Raw genomic sequence first — 23,557 nt, forward strand, 5'->3', positions numbered from 1 at the left:
TTATAACAGGAAAAACTCCACTCCAGAGGAGGAGATGTCAGGCCTGGTTGTGGGGTGGAGGGATGAGAGGGACAACATGCATGTCCTTCTGATGGGGGGGATGCCCTGAATGTGCGTGGCCTGCCTGCCCCTCCCAATGAAGCACCATGCTGCATCTCCTGCTCAGTGGCTTTTCACCATTCCAGGGTTTGGTACATATTCTTTGTAAGAGCAGCTGATCAAACAAAACTGGATTTCCAATCACAAGTACAATTAAGTCTTTCTGCATGGAAATCCTCCAGAACCTGTGCCACCCCTGATTTTAGAAGAGCCAATCTGAGGATGCTCTGAACCCAGCTGAGAGGGATTCCATGGCAGGCATCCATGGAGAGCACAGGGGCTGGGAATGCTGGAAGTTTTCAAGAATAGCATCCTGAAAGCACGGCAGGGCTCCATCCGTGCACAGCATCATCAGGAAGAGGGCAGAACTGATGGAGAAGGAAGACTCGCTCACCATATGATGATCGACAAGTCTCGTCTTTATTCCCGAATCGCCAATTATTATACACCTTTTAATTAGCTCATGCATAGTGCAAAATCCCAGCTCACCATTGGCTAATTAGTTATCAGCTATCTATGTGCTGTTTTGGTATAACTACTTACTACTTTCCCAGGCTGTTTGGCTTTACCACCTGTGTCTGTGCATTTCTTCATCCGTGGGCCAAGGACACAGTTTAATTGGAATGGCAACCCCCCTCATTCTCTATCTCGGTCAAATTAATCTCACAGTGACCTTTAGCTCGGAGCTAGCTTGTTACAAAGCTCCCAACATTTCCCCCATTTTCTTTTTGGGCCAGAAGTGTTGTTTTCCAAGCCCTTCCCATCATCTGACTCACTATTCTTTATACGCAATTAAGCAAGCATGGTAATACAGCATTAGCAATACTATTACACCTAATATCCCTATAGCATACATTGCTGCTCTATTCTGCAATACTGCATGATTTACACTTTGTACATCTTGAGACAGCATGTCCAATATCTGTCTGTCTTCTTTGCTTGTTGAATGGTCAACGTTTCTCTTGCTCTTGATAGAGTTACACATTCTTCATTGAAATCCATCTGGACTTTGCACCTGTTAAAACACAAACAAATCCCACGTCCCTGCAGGACTGAAGAATCTTCTCAAAATCCTGGAGGTGAAGATTGGGTCCTGGTTTTATTTTGCAATGTTACATAGAGAAATGTTAAGATAAGAGTAATTAGGAATCAATTTAGATAATACACACAATCAACAACATATACAAGATCAGAAAATTACTAAACACTACAACACTGAACTTTTATCCCAGTGTCTGCGACAGCTGATAAACCTTAAAATGACAGAGAATTGGAGAAATCATGTCCGGATTCATGTTTCCCCCAACTCCTTCTGAAAATAGCTCAGCTATCATAGATGGTCAAATCGCCAAGCCAAAAGAACTTGAATACTATTTGATGCAGAAAACATCTGGGTTGATTGTCAGTCACTCCATCCAAATAGAGCTAGAGCTTGGCCAGAGCCCAAACTCTAATTGGTGAGTGTCACTTAACACATTTTTTAAACAGGACTTTTTAAAAACAACTGTTATAAACAAGAAAACTTAGGGTTACAAACTAATCAAACTATCAAACCATTGAATCTTTCTGAAGTTTCTGTCAAGACAGAGATTTTCCAAACACAGCAAACTTCTTGAATTCTCTGCTGGAGTATTCCTGTAATAATAATTAAAAGAACCACAAAACTGGCAATTTGGATAAAAACTTTCAGAAACATCTAAATAGTTAGGAAATAAAAGACAGGATCTTGAAGAGACACGTGTCTTGCAGGTGATCACACAAAAAAAATAGAAAAACACATGAAAGCTGGCTGTAAATACTACAACAATACCTTAATAATAATTCTTATCACAAAAATCAGAGAATTCACATAATGTAATCAATTTATCAACAGCAAGTGTTCAAGGAAGTTAAGACAACCCCTTTTCTAAGCATTCATGTAATATTAACAACAATCACTATCAGCATTACTTATAAAAACTAAAAATAACAAAGGTTATAAACTTAATATAAATAATTCTTAAAACTTTGAATCATTGGGGAATCGACTGATGACCCCATAACAGGGTCTGATTGACCTTTTCCAAATGCTCTGTCTTCCAAGACACCTTGGGTAATTGAATCTTTACTAATACTTTCATCTTTACATGACATTTTGTTTCCCTGGGAATAATTTTTTACAATAAAAGCAGTTCCTCTGGCATTTTGTTACACTGAGATTTCTTACTGATTGACAACAATCATTAACTGAAGGATAACAGGCTGGTAAAGCTGGACAGTTTGCATAGATATTTAAAAACAAAACTGAGAAAGATGACAGATAATTTTAAACACAAATAATTTCACTTAAAATAAGGACAGTACAAAAACAATTAGCACATTTACATCCATTTATCTAATGCCATCTCTTAATGAATAGAAGAGAGCAAAGACCATAAAGACTATAGTATACAGAAATATTACAGTTTAAATCTCACATGTAGTCCAAACAGAAACTAGGAAGTTTACTTAGACTCTGCCCCGCTAAAAGTTTGCTCCCGCCTCAGGCAAGGGAAAGGCAATGAAGTCATCAAACTTAAAGCTATCAAACCGAAATACTCAATCACTTTTAGAAAAGCAAACACATTTACAAAAAAACCTGGTAAACTAACTGTAAAGCCTGTGGAACAGTTGGGTGAAATGCCCCGTATAACATCTGCTGCATGATGAAGCACTGTGTGAATTTGCAGAAGTTTTCCATCCTGATCTTGAAGAAAATTCCTGACCTGTTTTTTCTCAGACACTTGTTTGAATTGCTGTGATGGGCTGGCTGCTGTGGTTGCCAGGCAGCTGTGACAGGGCGGTGCCCTGAGGAATGTCTGCCCACGCCCGTCCCCGCCTGCTTGGGCACAGCTTCAGCCTGCGCCACCTCGGGGGTGCGGAAAGGAACGCCCTCGCCCGGACCCGCGCAGCCGTGATCTCCTTTGGGCTCCGCTCTGCCTGGATTTCCGCTCGGGCTGGTTCCCCCTGGCTCTGCGCCAACACCCGCAGCCTGCGGGAGCATGTCCCACACCGCTGGTGCTTTTGTGCTGTTGCAAAAAGTGAAAAAGCCCTCCCAGCTCCAGCTTTCGGGTTTCACGTTACTGGTGCGCGTCCGCCGCCGCTACCACCGGCACTGCGCTTGACGCTGCCGCGTATTCGGCCCCCGCGTCTCGCCTTGGCTGGCCCGGCCCCGGCTGGCACTTCCCTCGCGATCTGTGCTCTTTCCCTACGGACAGCTGCCGTGCGAGTTTTTGTCACCGTGTGTGTCACTGGACCCATGGTGCGCGTAACCGCCGCCAGCACCGAGCATGCCGCCTCCGCAGCGCTCGGTCCGCTCCGCCGCTGCACCGCTGGGACCGCCGCCAGCACCGAGCATGCCGCCGCCACCATACGCGTTCTCGCCGCCGCGTCCGCCCCGGGCTCTCCCGCGGCCCCTGTCGCTTTCCTGGTCCCGAACTTACGCCACTCTGTTAATTCATGTACTATATAAGGATTTTGAGAAACTCCTTGTGCATACTCGTAAGCTAACAACTGTGGGAGCTCTTTCTGCAAGTCTATGTCCTTAATCTGCTGCTTTTTTAAAAAGCAAGTAAATAAATCATATGCTGCTTGCCTTTCCATTTCTAATCAGCGCTGTTGCAAGGCTTTCAGACTCCGGCAGCACGTAGGCTGGGACTATCTATATAGCTCCCAGGGCCGCGAACTCGCAGTGGATCGTTTGCCGTCCCCCCCTTGCTTCAGAGGGACCCGCTCCTACTTCCCGATCCGTGGCAGCCGTGTCCGTCCGTAGTCGTCTTACGGGTTCACGTCGGGGTCAGCCATTTGATGGAGAAGGAAGACTTGTTCACCAGATGATGATCTACATGTCTCGTCTTTATTCCCGAATCACCAATTATTATACACCCTTTAATTAGCTCATGCATAGTGCAAATCCCAGCTCACCATTGGCTAATTAGTTATCAGCTATCAACGTGCTGTTTTGGTGTAACTATCACTACTTTTCCCAAGCTGTTTTGCTTTACCACCTGTTTCTGTGCATTTCTTCATCTGTGGGCCAAGGACACAGTTTAATTGGAATGGCAACTCCCCTCATTCTCTATCTCGGTCAAATTAATCTCACTGTGACCTTTAGCTCGGAGCTAGCTTGTTACAAAGCTCCCAACAACTACTGATATTGCCAATGCATTATTCTCCACTCCGCTGGCAGCAGAATGCAGGCCACAGTTTGCCTTCACCTGGAGAAGCTCCAAAACATCTGCACTATATTGATGACATCATTGTATGGGGGAAGACGGCAGCAGAAGTGTTTGAGAAAGGAGAGAAAATCATCCAGATTCTCCTGAAAGCTGGCTTTGCCATCAAGAAGAGCAAAGTCAAGGGACCTGCTCAAGAGATCCAGTTTCTGGGAGTGAAGTGGCAAGACGGACGACGTCAGATTCCCACTGATGTCATCAACAAGATCACAGCAATGTCTCCACCATCCAACAAGAAGGAAGCACAAGCTTTCCTAGGTGCCATAGGTTTTTGGAGAATGCACATTCCTGAGTACAGTCAGTTCGTGAGCCCTCTCTATCTAGTCACCCGTAAGAAGAACATTTTCCGCTGGAGCCCTGAGCAGCAACAAGCCTTCGTCCAGATTAAGCAGGAGATCGCTCACGCGGTAGCCCTTGGCCCAGTCAGGACAGGACCAGATGTGAACAATGTGCTCTACTCTGCAGCCGGGAACCATGGTTTGTCCTGGAGCCTGTGGCAGAAGGTGCCTGGGGAGACTCGAGGCTAACCACTAAGATTTTGGAGTCGAAGCTAAAGAGGGTCTGAAGCCAACCATATTCCAACAGAGAAGGAAATTTTAGCAGCCTATGAAGGAGTCCAAGCTGCCTCAGAGGTAATAGGCACCAAAGCACAACTCCTCCTGGCACCCCGACTACCAGTACTGGGGTGGATGTTCAAAGCAAAGGTTCCCTCTACCCACCATGCCACCAGTGCTACATGGAGTAAGTGGATTGCTCTCATAACACAGCGCGCCCGTATTGGAAAGCTGAATTGCCCTGGGATTCTGGAAATAATTACAAACTGGGCAGAAGGTGAAAACTTCAGTCTCACTGATGAAGAGGAACAAGAAGTGACACGTGCTGAAGAAGCTCCTCCATATAACCAACTGCCAGCGGAAGAAACACAATATGCTCTTTTTACAGATGGTTCCTGTCGCATGGTAGGAATGAATCGGAAGTGGAAAGCAGCCGTATGGAGCCCCACACGACAGGTTGCAGAGGCCACTGAAGGAGAAGGTGGATCAAGCCAACTTGCTGAACTCAAAGCTGTTCAACTGGCCCTGGACATTGCTGAAAGAGAGAGGTGGCCAAAGCTCTACCTCTACACTGATTCATGGATGGTAGCCAACGCTCTGTGGGGATGGCTGGAGAGGTGGAAAGAGGCTAATTGGCAGCGTAGAGGAAAAGCAGTTTGGGCTGTTGAAGAGTGGAAAGACATCGCTACCAGGGTAGGAAGGCTACCTGTGAAGGTCTGCCATGTAGATGCCCATGTCCCCAAGAGTAGAGCCAATGAGGAGCACAAAAACAATGAGCAGATAGACCAGGCTGCAAAGATAGGCGTGTCCAAGATAGACCTAGACTGGGAGCACAAGGGAGAGTTATTCCTAGCTCGAGGGGCCCATGATGCCTCAGGTCATCAGGGCAGAGAGATGCCACCTATAAGTGGGCACGAGACTGAGGGGTGGATTTAACCATGGACAGTATTTCTCAGGTTATCCATGACTGTGAGACGTGTGCTGCCATCAAACAGGCCAAGAGGGTGAAGCCCCTATGGTATGGTGGGCGGTGGTCCAAGTACAAGTATGGCGAGGCCTGGCAGATTGACTACATCACACTGCCCCAGACACGCCAAGGCAAGCGCTACGTGCTCACAATGGTAGAAGCCACCACGGGATGGTTGGAGACCTATCCTGTACCTCATGCTACTGCCCGTAACACAATCCTGTGTCTTGAAAAGCAAGTCCAATGGGACTCATTTCAAGAACAGCCTTATCAGCACCTGGACCAGAGAATATGGCATTGAGTGCGTGTACCGTATCCCCTACCATGCACCAGCTTCGGGCAAAGTGGAAAGGTACAATGAGCTGCTAAAAAGCACCTTAAAAGCCTTAGGTGGGGGATCTTTCAAAAATTGGGAGCAGCATCTGGCAAAGGCCACCTGGTTAGTTAATACCCGAGGCTCTACTAACCGAGTGGGCCCTGCCCAATATGCGCCTTTGCACAGTATAGATGGAAACAAAGTCCCAGTGGTACATGTCAGGGGTTTGTTAGGGAAGACAGTTTGGATCAATCCTGCCTCGAGTACAGACAAACCCATTCGCGGGGTTGTTTTTGCTCAGGGACCAGGTTGCACATGGTGGATAATGCAAAAAGATGGAAGAACACGATGTGTACCTCAGGGAGATCTGATTGTTGGGTGAGAACCATGTATAAATATCACTGTTTGCTGAATGTTGCCACCATTGTCTGTGTATAGCTGTATATTAGATGTATAATGTATGTGTTTGTAGACTTAAAATATATATTAGTTTTAGTAGTAAGGTGACGATATGGGGATAAGGGGTGGAATGTCCTGTGTTGACTATATGACACTTTAATCCCCAATCGTCTTGTTCTGTTTATACTGAAGAATAATTTTTACACCTTTAAGACTCTCTTCCAGACAGTGAGGAGGGGAGGGAAGAAGCGCGCAGTTTGTTTTCAGACTGCTCTCAGTCCTCCACATTCCTGCTCCTGGACTGTGTTGTCTGCGGATGGACAGACAGCCGGACAGAGCTCCTTTTTTCCCTTTTTCTTGCTTTTACTTAGTTTTAGCTAGCTGAGGCAAGGAAGTTCTCCGGATTGTGATTTTTTCCTTTTTTCTTGGACCTGTTCAAGCCTGCTCTGCACTGAACACCCAGAAGAGCACCGGCAGCTCCACCTGTGGCCCCCCTGGCTGGGCCTGGGCAGCAGCATTTCCAGCACCAGAGAGACTGATCAAAGACTGAGTGAGCCAAGCTGCAACCCGGGGAGGGGACTGTTCTGAGTTTGCTTTCCTTGGATCAGTGAGAAGTTTTATTGCTTAATATTGTTTGGTTTCTATTGTTTAATAAACAGGTTTCTTTCCATTTTTCTGCAAGGAGATATTTTCTCCCGAACTGGTTGGAGGGGGGAGGGGCAATTGAATCTGCTTTTGTAGAGAAGCCCCTTTGGGGGTTATCTCCCAAACTTGCCCTAAACCAGGACAAATACAGTTAGTGGTGCCCAACGCGTGGCTTGAGAAAATGGAAAAAAACCTTTTATTGATTGCAGGTGTCCCTGTCTGTGATGTCCACTGTTCCTGGAAGAAAAGCAAGTGCCACGGTCACTCCAGTCAGGCACAGAGGGTTCTTGCATGTGCCCCCAGGCTGGCAGACACTGGCACAGCAGCAGGACTCTGCTACCAGAACTGAGCCTGGCTGGGTCTGGGATGGAGCTTGTGCGGAGCAAAGCAGGCACAGGACAGGCTGTGGATGGCCACCAGAATCCAGTGTCCTGGGTACAATGTCCCTGAGCAGGGAGCACCCAGCCCAGCCCCAGCCTGGCAGCAGGAGACCCACTCTGCCTGTCCTGCTGCTGGCATTGCTCTTCAGCCCAAGATCATGGCCTCTTCCTCACCTTTTCAATCAATGTCCATGTCCTCAATGGACTCTTCCATATCAACATCCATCTCCTCTTCCTCATCCACATCCACGTCCATCTCTTCCTCTCCAGAGTCTTCTCCGTCAATTTCCATCTCCTCATCCATATCAATCTTTGTATCCACCTCCATCTCCTCCTCTCCGTCTGGGACAGCCTGCAGAGGTAGCAAAACCTCAGAGTGGGCTCCCTGTCCCACTCCATCCCCACAGAGCTCCAGCCCACCCGGGCAGGTGGGGGGTGTCCACCTCCATGGAATGGCACCATACCTTCCTCAGGACAAATGGGAGCATCCTGCAGGGCTGGATGATGAAATCCAGGCACTCAGGAGCTGTCAGGAATGATCGGGGTATCGGGGGGATAAGAAGAGTGAAAGGCGAGGGCAGGAGCAAGGTGCAGAGCGTGTCAACACAGCGGCCAAGGGTTGTGTTGTGCCCTTTGCTGGGCGCTGGACGTTCCAGCTGGAGCCTGGGCTGTGACATCACAGTTCCCAGGCTCCATCTGAAGTGGACAGTGGAGACCATGGAATGATGGAGTCCCTGAATGGTTGGGCTTGGAAGGGAGCCTGAAGAACAACATCTTGTTCCAAGCTGAGCAATCTTCCCCCAGAGCAGGCTGCTCAGAGTCCTGTTCCCAAGGATGGGGCATGCACAGCCTCTCTGCACAGCCTGGGCCAGTGCCCCACCACCCCCAGTGGAAAAGAGCAGCTTCCTTAGATGCAGCTTCAATCAACCTGCTGCAGCTGAAAGCCATCCCCCTTGTCCTGTCAGCACAGGCCCTGCTGAACACTCTGTCCCCTTCTTTCCTGTGGGAGCCTTCCAGTCCTGCACAGCCACAGGGAGGCCTCCCAGTGTCTCCTCTCTCCAGGCTGAGCATCCCCAGCCCCACTTGCCCAGCAGTCAGTCACATCAGGGCCAGTCCAGGCTGAAGGGTAGCAAATAGCATCAGGAACTGAGAGATGCAAGCTTTAGACCCAGGTTTGTCTCTAAATGTACAAAATTAATAACAGTGGATGGGAAGATGGTGGGACACTGGTTCTGTTCTAACTGGTGATTTATTTTTCTTCTTTTCTGTCATGCTGCCCCAGGTTTTTCTGTTTGAAAGGAAGCTTGGCACAATGTCCATTGTCTTCTCCATTTGTGAAACACCAAGCAGAGTCTGGGCAGGCTGATGATGCAGAGCAAAACCTGAAAATATACTAGTGATCCTGAGCCTAGGGGATGCAGCTAAACCCAGCCAAAAGGAATTTCTGAAAAGATGATCCTGGTTTACATTATCTTGAGTTTGGCTTTGCCAACTTCACCAGTCATTTATGAAAAAGCAAACAAAAAACTCAAGCCAAATCAGACATAAACCCAAACAAACAAACAAACAAACAAACAAACCCATGCAGCAAACCAATCAAACAACTAGATAAAAAACCCCAAATAAAACCAAAGGGAATGAAGAGTTAGTACTAGTTGTGAGGATAGCACAGCAGGCAAATGGCTGCTTCCCACAGGATCATCATCAAAAGCCACATAGAACAGCTGCTCCAAAATATACCCAAGAGGAGAAAAAGAAAAAGTGATCCATGGCAACTTTGGGGGCAGCTCCACATTCAGGTGAAGGATGAGCACGCAGTGGTACAGATCCAGCATTGCCCACCCTCCAGGCTGCTCTTTGCTGCTGATGAAAGCCCCTTGCAGGACTGTGGCCCCTCTCAGTGCAGTGTCACTCACTCCCAGAGCTCTCAGCTGAGCCACTGGCATTTGCAGAGTGACATGCAGCCACAATCCTGCTGCCTGCTGAGCACCTGTGGAAGATCCTGAGCATCTTCATGCCTAGCAGCACAAAACAGCTCAGGATTTCTCTGAACTGCTTTTTAGGAGAGGTTTCCATATCCCCGTGAGATCTGTTCATCCCTCAACACGTCTGACTTGGTGTACAATGATGCATTTGGGTTCCTCCCTTCCTCCTGTGTGCCAGTGAGAAACCATCCATGGGAATGGAGGATGTTGTGTGCAGGGCAATGTACTCCTGGCTTGCCATTTTGCTTCACTGTCACTCAGCTGAACATGGTCCTTGTCTAAGAAGGACTTCGAAGAAATGTGTAGGAATTTTGGCTCTGAGAGGAGCAGAAAGCATATTTTCTAGACCACATTTCCAGCAGATGCCGTTTCCCTGGCAGAACAGTGATTGCCACTCATCTTCCTGGGAAGAATGTCAAGACCCATTCAGAGATCCCAGGTTCAGCTGGCCTTTGGCTTTGTCTACCTCATTTCACACATCCACTTTCAAGGGCCATTAGAAGAGGCACATGTCTGCCTTGCTACCCAGAAGTGCTGTAGTTATTCCCAGGGAAAAAAAAAAAAAAAAACAAACAAAAATTGGCTGTCCTGTGGTGTGGTAGAAATCCCATCACAACTGTGACTCTGTGAGCAAAGACAACCGGTGCTTTTTGGGGCTGTAACAGCTGAGAGTGTGGCAGAGCAGGTTTGATATTCTTTTTAGACTCCTGAAAACATTGTTCCCAAAACAATCTTTCTCTCCTGTCTTTTGTCATCAACTGTGGAACAGAGGAAATGGAAGGGATCAGAGGTTTGTTTAAATTTGCGCTTATTTTTAATTCTTCAAATAGTGTCAGCTCGATGCACGATACTTTAGAAATTGGATGAGTAGCACCTATTTCATCCCAGCGAGAGGTGGGATTGAAGACTTCCAACAACAGAAACACTGGATGTGCAAGAGCTCAGTTTTCCACCCCTCACACAAGTAACTTGCTGTACTATTTTCAGCAGCCTCAGCCAGATCGATTAAAATACTGCTCCAAACAACAACAGAATGAAAATGTTCCACCAAATGGGGAAAAGGAAGAAAAGTGGGCCGCAGCCCTTTCTTCAGAGATTGTGTTGATTTTGCCAAGTCAGATGCAAACAAGGTTTGCCATATTTCCTTCCTAGAAAAATGCAGCTCTTGAATAGAAATCTATCTCTGAGGCTGCTAAGTTGGGTGCGATTTTAGAGCTGGGAGGAGCAAAACAGGTTCCAGAGAAGCTGTGGTTGTGTCACCCTTGGAAGTGTTCAGGGCCAGGTTGGATGGGGCTTGGAGCAACCTTGTTAGCGGAAGGTGTCCTGAGCCTGGTGAGTCCCTGAAAAGAAACTTTTGGTTTTCCTGAAATGCTGCCTTTGCAAGGGGAGGTCACAACTACCCCACCTAATTTGAAATGCCCTGAGCAGAACCCAACTGTTTTTTCTCGCAGGTGAGGAGGGATTTTCACTTGTATTTTATGGAGGATTTTGACAGGGCAGAGCAAGAGCAGCTGAATGGGTTTGACAGGCAAAGAGGGCCAGTGTGGCAGCAGCTTAATTCCATGGAGCTTTTCCTTCTGTGATCCTGTACAACCTGAGGCAGCACTCTGGGGCTCTTGAACCTGGCAGTTGGGCAAGTTAATCATTGGAACAAGTGATAAATTAACCTGATCCACTCTCTTGAGCATGGGTGTGATGAGCCTTAAGTAAACCTGTGAGCACTTGTCAGGATGGGAGCTTGTTCTTTGCCAGGGAGGAGGGAGAAAATATTGCTTGTAGTAAATAAAGCAACTCTGCTTCCCCAGGAAGATGAAAAGAAGCAATTAAACATTTGAATGCTGCATGGAATAATTTGCACAAGGCTATATCTTGTCTGCTATGCAGGAATGTTCTCAATAAACCCTGCTTCTCCTGATCGTTATTTTTCTGGGTTTCCACCACATGATACAAGAGACTCTCAATAGACCCTTGTCTCCCCACACCCAGCGCCGCAGCCTCCCCCAGAGGATGTTCCATGAGATCGACCCCAGAGCCTGACACGGGGACGGGGGGCCGAGGCCCTGGGGGGTGGGACAGGGGGACAGGGACCCCCGGCAGCATCCCTGTATCCCCCAGGGCCAGACCCTGGGCAGGGCTCCTTCACCCTGTTACAAACGAGGGCTTGGGAGCACTGAAAAAATCCCAGGAAAGATATCAGCAAAAAACATATTTGATATTAAGTGACAGCACCACAAAAATTCCTCGGCAAGAGTCACTCTGCTCCTGACTGGACACTTCAGGCACACCGAGAAAACAATCCAACAACAAAACCATACCATACCAAACCAAACCCAGGCAATCAAACCAGAAATGAGTAACAAATCCGATGGAAAATGTGGTTTTCAATCCTGTGGAAAAGGACTGTCCCTCTTGGCCAGGTGATCATTGCCAAAATTGAAGTTTCACCTCCAACATTCCCTGTTGTGACAGGCTGGAGGAGATTGTTGGCTGGAAACATCTTGTGTGTGGGGGAGGAAGAAGCAGGTCCACCTTGTCCTGCCCTGAAACCCCAGCGCTGTCCTGCCCTGGAACCCCAATCCCCCCAGAGCCTCTATCCCAGCCCAGCTGTGGCTGCCAGTCCCTGGCACAGCACAGGCAATGCTCCACAGCCACCTCTGTAGCCCCCGCCCAGCTCCTGAGTGACCAAATGAGCCCAAGTCCCACCTGGGGGAAGGGCCCAGCAAGACCAAGGGGTATTGAAGGCTGACCACAAGGCAAGCACACATCTTGACCCTGCAGCCTCTTGGAATTTCTGTCTGAACGCTGCTGGAATCCAGGAGTTGGTATCTCTGTGTGTGCTTCTTAAATCTTATTTTTCTCTCTTTCTATGTCGACTTCTATTTCTCTCCTCTGTCGAATTTTGATGAACTTAAAGTTTATCAGGCTTAGAGTTTGTCAAGTGGAATGGCCAAGTTAATGCTTCAGAAATGTTTTTTTGTTGATTGAGTGTCATATTAAACCTTTTGCCATAGTTTCTCTGATTTTCTAGAGTTGCCAATAAAAGCTGCTTTGAGCTCCTCAAAATCTCTTGTACTGGTATTTCTCCAGTGCCTCCAACTCAGAGGACACAAACAATTGTAATTCCTTTTAAATGTCTCCTTGAGACAGTTGTTTGGGGGATGGGAGTCAGGGCTTGTCTGTCCTGCTTGGCACAGCACAGGCAGGGCTTTCCCAGCCACATTCCACTCTCCATTGCCCAGCTGGAGCCGCTGGTGCTTCTGAGTTCTGCTGGCCCAGCCCCAGGGACGCTCTCCTTGTCTGCCCATTCCCCCACGGTCTCTGGGCAGGGATGGCCTCAGTGGGGGCTGCTGACATCCTCAGCAACTTGGAGGCTGCTGCTGGATTTCACTGCTCCAGAGGCTTGTTCAGCCTGCAGCTCTTCAGTGCAGGAATTCAGTGTCCAAGGGCTCACTGACATTCAGAACACCTTAACAAGCCAAGCCTTTGGGAATAATTTGATTTTAGCTTTCAAATCTTGTGTGGTTAATTCAACACATTTCATAAGTGTATTCAAAGTGAATGTATAATTGAATGAATATTTACAAAGAGAGAATATTTACAATATTACAAAGAATATTTACATTTTTTAGGTCCTATTTTTTTTTCCTGATCATAAATTGATATGTGCAATCTCCAATTGGCACTGAATCCAAGTACCTCCTCATGCAGTTTGAATAGATATGAATAGATATAGCAAACACCCTTCATGGCTGAAAATCAATCAGACTCTGTCCCTACCCCCTCCCCACCATTTCCCCCATCCAAGCCCTGGCACTCAGAGCAGCCTTGTGCAAATCTGAGCTCCCTCCAGCCCAGGCTGCACCTGCAGCTTTCAGCTGCTTGGCTCCAACTCCCACCTGCTTTCCTTGGAGAAGGATCTGCCTGAGACACAGAGGGATGTTCATTTATTGTCAGCCAACAAAGCCAAGAGAAGGCACAGCTCCATCAAATGCAAAAGTCATTCTTCTCCCTGGCTCTGCCCTGCCCCTGATTCCCGCAGCCTGTCCTCTTTCCTTCATCCCTGTCCTGTTTCCTTCATCCCTGCATTGTCAGGCACTTTCTGGGACAAGGGAGCTCTGCTTTGGCTATGGAGGGAGATCCAAGTGCAGCCACTGGAGTGGGAACCACAACTCATCAGGTTTGTGCCCTTTGAGGGACCAGGAATTGGTGAGACTCAGAGGCACAGAAGGGTTTCTCTTCATGGCCAATATAAAATATGTGAACATGATAAAATTTAAGAAATATCAAACCCCTTCCCTAACTACCTTGTGATATCCCAGCAACATCTGACATGTCCACCATCCACAAGGGATTGCCATACAGGAAGGATTTTAGACAGAGACTTAAGAAGAGGTGATAGAAAAGATAAAACTACAACTAAGATGCTGACTAGAGAGGTATTTAAACTTCAGAGAAATTGGGCAAGTCCCTGAAGCTCGAAGCATGAAGCCTGGGATGCACATTGGAATGACCTGAGAACAGCTGCAGGAGGAAATGTGGGAGCAAGGGGAAGGGCATAGATCCAGCTGCCCTAATGAAGAGATGTCCTTAGACATGGCCATTTTAACAGGAGAGCTGCAAACACCTGAAGGACAGGGTCATGAAATATTAGAGTGAATATTGGTGGCTCATGTAGAAGGGAAGATCAGAATTTCTTCTCCTGCCATCAGTTGAAGAATCCAGAAGATCCAGGAAATTCCTGCTCCTGGTGGGAATACTTTGTCATTTCTTCAAAGCACTCAAGTGACCCAGATAATAAAGATTCACTTGTTTATTATGAAAGTAACAAGTGTTAAAACCTGTGCCCCTTTCCAGGCAGACATCAGCTGTGTGCCCATAAACAGGCAGTGCCACTTGTACCCTGAGGTGCTCAGCTGGGATTGGATCTCTCTGAGAGCACCTGAGGGAGAGCAGAGCACCTTGTAAGCTGCAGGTCCCTGAGAGCCCTGCAGGGCTCCTGTCCCATTAACATCTGCTCTGCTCCAGTCTGTAACAGGGCCCAGCATGGTGCTGGGATCATCAGAGAGCTGAGGTGTGTGCTGGAATTCCATGCTCTCCCCATGCCGCAGCAGCCCTGCATTTCCCTGCTCCAGCCTTGGTCTCCAGCACAGCCATGGAGGCTCTTTGGGCTCCTGACTCTTCCTGCAGCCCCCAAGGGCACCTGAGCTCTGCCTGTGGCACAGTCAGCCCTGGCCAGCACAGGCCATGCTCAGCAATTGCTTGTGTGTGCCTGGCCTATCTGTCAGCCTCGGCAGCGGCTGTGTGGCCCCTTGGTGGCCCTGTGCTGGCCCAGCCATGGTGGCCCAGCCCCTGTGCAGGCCCAGCCCAGGCCAGGAGCATTGCGGCTGGGAACGGCCCCTGTGCCGTGCTGCCCACAGCAGCCTTGGGGCTCTGTGCCTCATGGCCTCCCTGCTGGGCAGCCTCTGCCAGCTCCTGCACAGCCCCAGGCACCTGTGGGCCTGCACAGACAGCCCTGCCCCGGGCTCTGCCGGCCTCTGGGCCAGCAGAGAGGCCGGCCAGGGCTGGCCATGGCCGGGAACAGGCCCTGAGCCCCGCAGGAGGATGGAGCTGGGCCACAGCCAAACTCAGCCCAGGGCAAAGCTGGGCTCAGCAGCCAGGGCTGCCAAAGGCTGGGGACAGAGGCTGGCGGTGACAAATGTCCTGGGCTCCCTCCCTGCTCTGTCCGTGCCCCCAAGGGCACAGAGCAGCCTCCTCTCTGGGGCACTTGCCTGTTTGCAATGCCTTGCACAGGCGCTGGCCCTGCCCCACAAGGCCTGGCCTGAGTCCTGCCCCTGCACGCTCAGCCAGGCTGAGATGGACACTGATGGTTTCTGGGGCAGGCTCTCTGAGCCCAGCCCAGCTCCCTGCAAGCTCTGCCAGCTGCCCTGAGCTCTGGGCAGCACCAAGGGCCTCTCCCCAGCCCAGCCCAGCCGGCTCTGGCCCCACAGCTCTGCTCAGGCCAGGCTGCTCTGGCCACTGGCCCCACGGCCTCAGCCCCTGCCAAGGGCACAGCAGCAGCTGCAGCTCACACAGGACTCAGCCCCAGCCATGGGGGAAGGTGCTGGGACAAGGCCAAAGGAGGCTCCCTGCCTGCCCTGCTCCCCTCTGGCTCAGGTGCTGAGAGCTCTGCAGCCCCTGCTGCCATCCCATGTGCCCAGGGCAGCACAAAAGCCCTGGCCTTGGGGCCCTCAAGAGCTGCTCCTGCTCCAGGCCCAGGGCCCATCCCAAAGCTGGGGCAGCCACAAAGCTGTGCCCATTGCTGTTCATTGCTGCTCTGATGGGGATGGATCCTCAGCCACTTGGAGGTTGATGATGAATTTTCCTACTCCCAAGGCCTCTTCTTTCTTGAGCTCTTCAGTTCAGGAATTCAGTGAGAAAAGCTCATAAACATTTGTTCAACATGCCCAAAGAAGAAAAGCCATTTGGAATAACAGAAGTTTTCTAGTTTTCTGTAATTAATTCGACAGATATCTGAAGTGTATTCAAAGTGTATATACTGTCTTGAAAACAATGCAGAGAGAACAGTTTGTTCTGTTTATTTTTTTTTCCTGTTTATAGATCGATATCAGCAATATCCAGTTGATATTGACCCCCAGCACCTTCTAATGCAGACTGAATAGCTATGAAAATCAAGACCCTTCATGGCTGAGAGTCAATCAGACTGTGTCTCCTGCCCCCTCCCAACCATTTCCCTCATCCAACCCCTGGCACTCCTATGGACCAGGAATGGTGTCACCAGCAGGACCAGGACAGCAATTCTTCCCCTGTGCTGGGCACTGGTTGGGCAGCACCTCGGGTGCTGTGTCCAGTTCTGGGACCCCAAATTTAGCAAGAACGTGGAGGGGCTGGAGTGTGTCCAGAGAAGGGCAACAAGGCTGGTGAAGGCTCTGGAGCAAAAATCCTGTGAAGAGAGGCTGAGGGAGCTGGGGTTGTTTATCCTGGAGAAGAGGAGGCCCGGGGGAGACAAGGTGGTGTCAGGGCACAGGTTGGACTTGATGATCTCCAAGGTCTTTTCCAACCTTGCTGATTCTGGGATTCTCTGAAACCACCCTTGCAGCAGTTGCACGATGAGCCCTGGGCCTCCTCTTCAGAAGCTCCAGCAGCCCAGGTGCCTCAGCTTCTCCTCCCAGGCCCAAAGCCCATCCTGTCAGTCCTGCAGAGCCTCTGCAGCTCCTCCTCATTGCCCAGAACAGGGAGCCCCACAGGCAGACACAGCAGCCCAGATGTGCCCCCCTGGCCTGTGGTGCCTCTGGCAAGGGAGCAGCATCAGGCACTGCAGGAGCCTGCAGACAATTCCTGCAGCACTTGGAGGATGATCCTGCTCCCCAAGGGACGTTCCCATGGTGCCAAGTCAGGAACTGCAATGGGGAGTGGGGCCAGAGAGGAAAGGGCAAACAGGGATGGGTTTTTTGCAGGGGAGGGAACAGGGGTGGGCAACAGGAAGAAATTTGTACCAAAAAAAAGGGGAAAAAAAGCAAAGGTGAAGCCAAGGAAATGCTCAGGGCAGTTTGGGGGTGGCTGCCAGGCTGCCCTGGCTCTGAGCAACAGCATCTGCAGTGGGACAGGAAACTCCTAGCTAATGGGAACAAAGTTTCTGTCTGACTGCAGAGGCCAGGACAAAGCTGAGTGGTTTCCCTGCTGTCCCCCACCCTTGCTGGCCCCAGGGGCTGATGGCATTTGTGCTCCCTCAGGTTCATGTCCCCACAGCAGCAGCATGGGGGTGCTCCTGCCTGCTCTGTGCAATGCAAACAGGGGCTCCTGAGCCAGTGCTTCCGTGGCTGTGCCTGCAAGGATGCGGCACCTCTGTGAGCTGGGGGAGAGGCCAGGGCTGCAGAGGGGGGATGTTGTTGGCAGCTCCATGAGGACGCTCTGGGATGCTACCCTGGGCTGTGCAGCACCCTGGGGATGGATCAGCCCCTGCTCTGCTGCTCCTTCCCGTCTCCCCCAGGGCCCTTGCAGAGCCCCAGCCATGCTGTTTGCCCCCAGCCTGCCCACGGCCAGCCTGGGGCTGCTCACCCTGGGGCTTTTCTGTGCTGAGCATTGGCCTGGCCGTGTTCTTGAGAGAGCCTGGGCAAGGAGCCTGCAGCCCCCAGGGCCTGGCCTGAGGCGTCAGCGCTGCCCCAGCAGTGCCCATGGCCTGTCCCTGCTGCAGCCCCGGCACTGCCACCCCCAGGACTGTGCCCGGCCCCGAGAGCACTCAGGCCCTGCAGCAACACCAGGGCCACCAGGGCAGCGGGGCAGGGCCACGGCAGCAGCACTGGCAACACCAAGTGCTGCTGCTGCTGCTGGGCACAGCTGCTGTGCCAGCACTGATCTGCCCCAGCTCTGCACACCGACATTGCTGCTGCAGCTCCAGAGAAGGCAAGAATAGAGGGATCTCTGCAGAAAACTTTGCTGGGATATCCTTTAATTCCTTTAAAACCTTTGAGACTGCAGCCCCTCATTGGCACAGTCTGTGGCCACAGGGAAGGTGGAGAGAAACAAAGTCAGAGATGGCAGAAACAATCGTCTAGCTTTAGGAAGAATATTTAAAAAGGAAAACGACAGGGAAATCAAAGAACCAAACCAAAAGAGCTAGAAAAGATGACTTTTATTACAAGTGATTGGCCAAAACTGGCAATCAGTTTAATGCTTCCTAAGATGTCCAGTCATCAGTCTCCTCACTGCAGCCTTGAGCTCCTGGTTCCTCAGGCTGTAGATGAGGGGATTCAGGGCTGGAGGCACCAGCGAATACAGAACTGACACCAACAGATCCAGGCATGCAGAGGAAATGGAGGAGGGTTTCAGGTAGGCAAGTACTGCAGTGCTGAGAAATACATTTCTCCTGCATTTTCCCTTTTCAGATTCTTTCAGTCATCTCCTGAGAGCTACAGTTTGTTCTGGTGCTTTTTATGAACTGATTGTACTCTTGATTTAGATGGAGACTGTGGAATTGTTTTCAGATGTAGAAGAATCTGGAATGAAGACAGAAACAAACTCCCTGTCAGCCCATTTTCATCTTCTAGATCATTTTCAAGATGTCCTTGGGGGTGTTGGAATGATTATCACACACCTCTCCACTTCTGGCTGCAGGCTCTAGAGTTTCTTTCTCTGCATTCAGTCAGGCTTGCATTCCCTAAGAGTTCTTGGTAGCCTGTCATCTTTTCTTAGGGTAGAACAGTAACAATGAAAACCTTACCAATGGCACAACTGCCCAGCCCACAAGGAAAAGAAAAGAACAAGCTGTCAAATTCTTCACATATTTCTTCTGCTTTGCTGCAAGTGTTGTGCTGCACCCACAGTGTGGAAAGCTGCAGTTGGTGGCACACCTTGTGACACAAGCTGCTCCTCGTTCTCCGGGAAAGGTTCTTGGAAAAAGCAAACAGGACTGAGGAGAAGATTCTGGAAAAACTGAAAGAGCTTTTAAGAAATTAAATGAAAATTGAAACAATTCAAGACGTTTTTCTCGATTTGTTTTTATGCTCCCCTTTTCCATCTTGCACTAGTTGTCCATCCCATTAATTCCAAACACATCTCACTTCTAAGATCACTTCTAAGATCCATGAGTTGGCAAGTTTTAGACATTTTAAGATACCATGACCTAGACACACTTTGGCTTCCCCTGTTTTTCTTGGAAATCAATGCTGGAGAGGTAAGTGCAGTGCTTGGGTCAGGTACAAATTCTGCATTCAGGGAATGCGCTCTGAGAGTGTTTGACCCTCAGCAGGGACAATGCACAGCAGTGACCGAGGGGATTCCTGAGCCACTGTGCAGGAGTCCAGACTCTGGTTCTGGGCTGAACTCGGCAAAGTTCCCGTGTTTGGACAGGCTCAGGGGCTGCCCTCGGGGAACGTGGGGCTCGGGGCGGGGGCGAGCGGGCAACGGACAAACGGACACGGGGACAAACGGCCCCGGAGCTTCAGTTGCAGCAGTGGCAGCGGCGGCAGCAGCGGCAGCAGCAGCGGCAGCAGCAGCTGCAGCAGCAGCGACAAAAGAAATTTTAGACTCTCTTCTCCTCTCCCTCTCCCGCTGCCCCGTGCCTCTCCCGCTCTCCCTTTCCCGCCGTCCCTCTCCTCTCCCCGCCTCCCTCTCCCCGTGCCGGGCCGGGCCATGCCCCCGGCCCGCCCCCGGCCCCGGGCGGGGCTGCCCCGTGCCCGCCCCCAGCCGTCCCGCCGCCGCCTGGCCTCAGCCCGGCTCTGGCCATGCTGGCGCTGGCGCTGCTGGGCGGGCGTCAATGCCTGGGGCTGGGGCGGCTTCGCCGGCTTTTGGCTCCGCCTGGCCCGGCCCCGGCCCCGGCCCCGGCCCCGACCCCGAGCCCGAGCCCGAGCCCGAGCCCGAGCCCGAGCCCGAGCCCGGCCCCGGCCCCGGCCCCGGCCCCGGCTCCTCCCGGGGCCCGCGGAGGACACAGGCGGCGTTGCCTCTCCCGCCGCCTCCGCTGCGGCTTGCCCGGCCCGAGCTCCGCCGCTCGGCAGCGCAGCCGCCGGCCCCGAGCCTCCCGTGTCGCGTTCCGAAAACCGAACGCCGGGGGCTGGCCGGGCCGGGGCAGGTGAGGGGCGCTCGGGGGCCGTTGCTGGCCTCGGGCCGAGCGCTGACAGCCGCGTCCCGCCCGCAGGGAAGGCGCAGGAGGCCCTGCAGGAGCGCTACCGCCTGGGTTCCCTGCTGGGGCGCGGAGGATTCGGCAGCGTCTGCTCGGCGACGCGGCTCTCGGACGGCGCCCCGGTGAGCGGCGGGGCCGGCAGCGGGCGGAGGAGGATGGGGCTGGGCAGGGCGGGCGTTGAGCTCAGCCCGCTGCTCCCCTTGGCTTGCAGGTCGCCATCAAAAGGGTGCCACGGAACCGCATCCGGCACTGGAGCGAGCTGGTGAGTGAGCCGGGACAGTGGGAGAAGCCGGGCCGTGCCGAGCGGGGATGAGCCAAGCCCTGGCATGGTGGAAGCCACCAGGACGTCTCGAGGGGGAGCGGGCGTGGGGCCAGCGCAGGGCGCAGAGCATCCCGGGCTGGCTGAGGGGTTGCCCAGCCCTGGCCCAGCATCAGCCCCACTGATGGCATCGTGCTCCTCCCGCAGCCCGACGGCACCAGCGCTCCCCTGGAGGTTGTGCTGCAGGACAAGGTGTCCACTGGCTTCCCCGGTGTCGTAAAGCTGCTGGAATGGCTTGAGCTCCCCAGCGACATTGTCATGGTGCTGGAGCGGCCAGAGCAGTCTCAGGACCTCCTGCATTTCATTCGGGCACGGGGGTTCCTGCGCGAGGAGGTGGCGCGGCCGCTGTTCCGCCAGGTGCTGGAGGCCGTGCGGCACTGCACCAGCTGCGGGGTCCTGCACCGCGACATCAAACCAGAGAACATCCTGGTTGACCTGGCCACCGGGCAGGCAAAGCTGATTGACTTTGGCTGTGGCACCTACCTGCAAGACACAGCCTACACTCACTTTGCAGGTGAGCCTACACAGGGCTGTGCTCCCGCTCCTGGCATCTCATGGCCCAACATCTCTCAGCCCAAGCTGGCTGTGGCAGCGGGGATTCTCCCTTTTGCTGCCACTCAGGGGATTGAATCTGCAGCTGAGTTGCTTTAGAGCAGGGGTGGGTGGGGAGCCGGCTTCCAGCCCTGCTGGCAGCCTTTGCCCACCACTGTGCCCAGGACTGGGGCTGGGCTGGGGCAGCCAGCCTGACAAAAACAGCCGTGGGTGGGGGTAGCAGAGAGGGAGGTTGGAACCTGTGTCCCAGCCAGTTTGTGTGCAGGCAAGAGGAAGGGCTTGGACTGCTCCACTTGCTCTGTTTGTCTTGGCTTTATAATATGTTTGGGGCAATGCAGGCAGGGAGAATGAGGGCATGGTTTTTCCCCAGCACGCAGTGGGTATTTCCTTTGCATGTCTTGGTCAGGCCTAGCCAGGGCTTCCACTGTCCCCTTCCCACACCAGTGGCTTCTTTTGCAATCCCAAGTTTGTACACCAGTCCCAGGTGCTGGTGAGAGGACAGTGGTCACCCTGTGTGCCACTGATGCAGCCCTCGCCTGCCCAGGGATGCTGGGGCCAGGCTCTGGGAGCAGCAGCATCCCCCTGATGAACTCCATCTGTATTCCACAGGAACACCATCATACAGCCCCCCGGAATGGACCCGCTTTGGCTGGTACCATGGCGAGCCAGCTACCATCTGGTCCCTGGGCATCCTGCTGCACGAGATGGTCTGTGGGAAGATGCCTTTCAGGAGGGGCTGGAACTTCAGCTGGGGCCAGCTCTCACTGCCACAACGGCTCTCTCCAGGTGGATCCTCTTCTCTGGGCATGGGTGCAATACCAGTGCTGGGAGACGGCAGCGGGCTCGGGAGCATTCCGCTCTGGCAGCTGCTGAGGAGGTGGCACATGCCCTGCTCTCCCCCAAAACCAAGAATTGATGGGAAAGTTCAGGCCCAGCTCTGAGCGCATCCAGCATGGCCTGGGCATGGGAATAGTGGGGCAAAACCAACAGGAGCCTTCTCCAGCTGACGGGCAGTTTCTGGTTTCTCTCCCCAGAGTGCCAAAATCTGATCGGGTGGTGTTTATCCATGCACCCCTTGGCCAGACCCTCATGAGAAGTGGTGTTCAGTCATCCTTGGATGCAGGATATTCCTCTGCCCTAGAAGAAGGGAGAAAGCCACAGGCACACTTAGATCCAGGGCCCTGGTAAGTTACAGCTGCACACATGCCTTGGCAATGAGAAGCAAAGGAACCCAGCCTGTGTCACTGCACCAGGGTCATGGGATGGGAACACGCAGCCCTTGTGCTGGAGCTGAGCTGCTCTGCCCAGCCCTGGTGGCTGTCATCCAAGCAGGTTTTGCTTGTCCTGGTTCCCTGACAGCTGGGGCCCTGGGCAGAGCCCTGACAGCCTGGTCTCACCCCAGGGAAGGAGAAGGAGCCCCTGGAGAAGCTGTACTGGGTGGGGCTGCTGCTGCAGGAGACAGCGAGGATGACATGAAGGATGACAACCTCTTCCTCAACCTGGCCACCAGCAGTTGAAGGTGATGCACTATGATTGTGGCACCTTCTTCAAAGCCAAACTCCACAGGGAGTTTGCAGATGAGTCCACACGTGGGGAAATGCTCCCAGATTTGGGTATTGCCCAGCCTGGCTGGGAAGCAAAGGTTGCCCGTTTGCTGGGGCAGATGGAACTAAATCTTCAGTCAGCTGCCCAGCTGCTTTTTTGGCAGGGCTGGTGGGATGGGCTGGAGTGGGTACGAAATGGGAGTGGGCTCCTGGCCCTGCCAACAGCCCCCAGCACCCACCGTGCCCCGGGCTGGGGCTGGGGCTGGGGCAGCCAGCCCGACACAAACCCCCGTGGTGGGAGCAGAGGTGGGACTCCAGAACCTGTGCAGGGGCTGCTTTGCTGTGCAGGCAAGGAAGGCCTTGGGCTGCTCCACTGTCCTTGTTTGCTTTGGGATCATGGTTATTTTGGGGGCCAGTGCAGAGGGAAAGAGAGAAAGTGTGGACCTCCCTCACCCATGGCTGGATTTTTCCCTAGCATGTAGGGGTTGGGCCTTCCTCAAGGTCCTGACAGAGCTAAGAGTTTTGACCTTTCTTCTTCTTTTCCCTTTTTGTCTCTAACCTCTTTTCAACAATTTGCTTGTTTTTTCTAGAGGAAGCATTCTAGGTGGTCCAGTCTGGATTGGCAAGTGCTTGGGACCAGCTGCAGCGTGGATGGGCCGTGCCCTTGGAGCAGGCTGAGGACATCGTTTGGGACCAGCTTTTCTTCCAGCCGTGGATGGCGTGAGGTGGGTGCCCGTCTGCTTGGCTGGGTGGGATCAGAGCTTTTGGGAGATGGCAGCGAGCACAGGAGCATCCTGCTCTGGGCAGCTGCTGAGGGCTGGATGTGCCATGGCTGGCTGCAGGCTGGGCACATGTCCTGCCCTCCTGCCCTGCTGCCAAAGACAGCACTGATGGGCAGCTCTGGGCACAGCTCTGAGCCCGGCCAGCAC

General features: G+C 52.2%; 3 long non-coding RNA genes across 4 annotated transcripts; 2 read left to right on the forward strand and 1 right to left on the reverse strand.

Moving 5' to 3' along the window:
* Positions 1 to 519: 519 nt before the first annotated feature.
* LOC135292933 (uncharacterized) lies at positions 520 to 8,226 on the reverse strand. 2 transcript variants are annotated; one of them, XR_010355081.1, is made up of 3 exons: positions 8,078 to 8,226; positions 7,788 to 7,965; positions 520 to 1,114 (listed from the first exon to the last, which is right to left on the reverse strand). It is a non-coding gene; the product is annotated as an uncharacterized LOC135292933 (long non-coding RNA). The 2 variants fall into 2 exon arrangements; XR_010355082.1 differs by lacking the exon at positions 520 to 1,114 and adding an exon at positions 7,072 to 7,470.
* On the forward strand, positions 8,208 to 11,417 carry LOC135292935 (uncharacterized). Its single transcript, XR_010355084.1, has 2 exons — positions 8,208 to 8,785; positions 8,896 to 11,417. It is a non-coding gene; the product is annotated as an uncharacterized LOC135292935 (long non-coding RNA).
* A 10,703-nt stretch (positions 11,418 to 22,120) lies between these two features.
* Positions 22,121 to 23,308, forward strand: LOC135292949 (uncharacterized). The gene is made up of 3 exons (XR_010355095.1): positions 22,121 to 22,268; positions 22,487 to 22,603; positions 23,219 to 23,308. It is a non-coding gene; the product is annotated as an uncharacterized LOC135292949 (long non-coding RNA).
* Positions 23,309 to 23,557: the final 249 nt, after the last annotated feature.

This window comes from Passer domesticus, unplaced genomic scaffold (genome assembly GCF_036417665.1).
Source record: "Passer domesticus isolate bPasDom1 unplaced genomic scaffold, bPasDom1.hap1 HAP1_SCAFFOLD_58, whole genome shotgun sequence".
In the NCBI taxonomy this organism is placed as follows: Eukaryota; Metazoa; Chordata; class Aves; order Passeriformes; family Passeridae; genus Passer; species Passer domesticus.